Source organism: Morus notabilis, unplaced genomic scaffold (genome assembly GCF_000414095.1).
Source record: "Morus notabilis unplaced genomic scaffold, ASM41409v2 Scaffold581, whole genome shotgun sequence".
NCBI lineage: Eukaryota > Viridiplantae > Streptophyta > Magnoliopsida > Rosales > Moraceae > Morus > Morus notabilis.
Genome location: NW_010362557.1, coordinates 79,378 through 80,768, shown reverse-complemented (window position 1 = coordinate 80,768; position 1,391 = coordinate 79,378). Strand labels below are relative to the sequence as shown.

Below are 1,391 nucleotides of genomic sequence, written 5' to 3'. Positions count from 1 at the left end.
GGTGGGCCACTGGTAATTGTTGTTAGACATTCTTTCCAAATTTTCATAAGCCTCGTTGTATGACTTCACAAGTAAGGCTCCATTTGCTGATGCGTCCACCATGGCTCTAGTCGAAGCATTGAGCCCATTGTAGAAGGTTTCCATTTGAATCCAATAGGGGAGCCCGTGGTATGGACACTTCCTCAATAATTCCTTAAAGCGTTCCCATGATTCACATAGAGCTTCCCCCTCCATCTGCTGAAATGATGTGATATCATTCCTGAGTTTTGCATTTTTGTTCGGGGGAAAATATTTCACCAGAAATTTCTCAGCCAAATCATTCCAATTGGCTACCAAATCTGGTGGCAGAGAGTTCAGCCATGCTCTAGCTCGATCCCTCAGAGAATAAGGGAATAACTTGAGACGAAGAGCCTCTTCTGTTACCCCTGGGGCCTTAAATGCTTCACATACTTCAATGAAAAGCCGAAGGTGCATGTGTGGGTCATCGGTTATCATCCCACTGAACTGCCCCACAATTTGGAGCATTTGGAACATGACTGGCTTCAACTCGAACTTAGTTGCCTGGATTTCTGGCCTCACAATGCCTGGATGCAACCCGTCGAGCATGGGGATGGCATAATCCCTGATTGCTCTGTCCCTATCCTCTGCTATTGCACTTGATTACCCTGATTAGCCTGATTGTTCCCAGCTGCTCCGTCAGCCATTTCTTCAACTCTAGCAAATCCCTGTTGTTCCCTGCGTCTTGCTCTAAAGGTTCTTTCAATCTCCGGATCCAAGGGGATTAAATCTGTATCCCTCGGTCTATTCATGCAAGAAGACTCCACCTGCTTTAGAACAACAAGATCAGCTCAGACTAACAGAAACAAATTGTATTTCAACAGGTTAAAAACTGATTTCTATAATAATTTTCTATTAACGCCAGTCCCCGGCAACGGCGCCAAAAACTTGTTCGCCAAAAACTCTATGCATATTCCTATACTATCTCTTACATTATCCAAGCTAGATCTAACTCAACCAACCTTTCCAGAATTAGCTTAAGTTTGTGTTTTCTTACTAAATGATGGCCTGTCACTTAATAGAAAGTAAACAATAAATATGCTTGAATAAACCAGATGAAAATTACATTATCAATCAAAATAGCAAATAGATCTTCATTGCAACTTTGGTTCCATCAATAATCCTAGCTAAGGAATTTAGCTCATGTTTAGTTCAACAAAATCAGAATTAATAACAAATAACAGATCCATAAGGTCTCGGAAAGTAAATACAGAGAGAATGAGAAAACAGCTAAGCTAAAATCTGAGGTCAAAAACCCCTGTGTATCCGTGCTGTACTCTTCTTTTCTCCAGCTCCAGCGTCCAGGAATTCTCTTCTGTCTCCGTTTCCAGCTC

At 41.8% G+C, this 1,391-nt stretch overlaps 1 non-coding gene across 1 annotated transcript; it reads left to right on the top strand.

Moving 5' to 3' along the window:
* The first annotated feature begins 160 nt into the window (after positions 1 to 160).
* LOC112092375 lies at positions 161 to 267 on the top strand. Its single transcript, XR_002902558.1, has one exon. It is a non-coding gene; the product is annotated as a small nucleolar RNA R71 (small nucleolar RNA).
* The last annotated feature ends 1,124 nt before the right edge of the window (positions 268 to 1,391 follow it).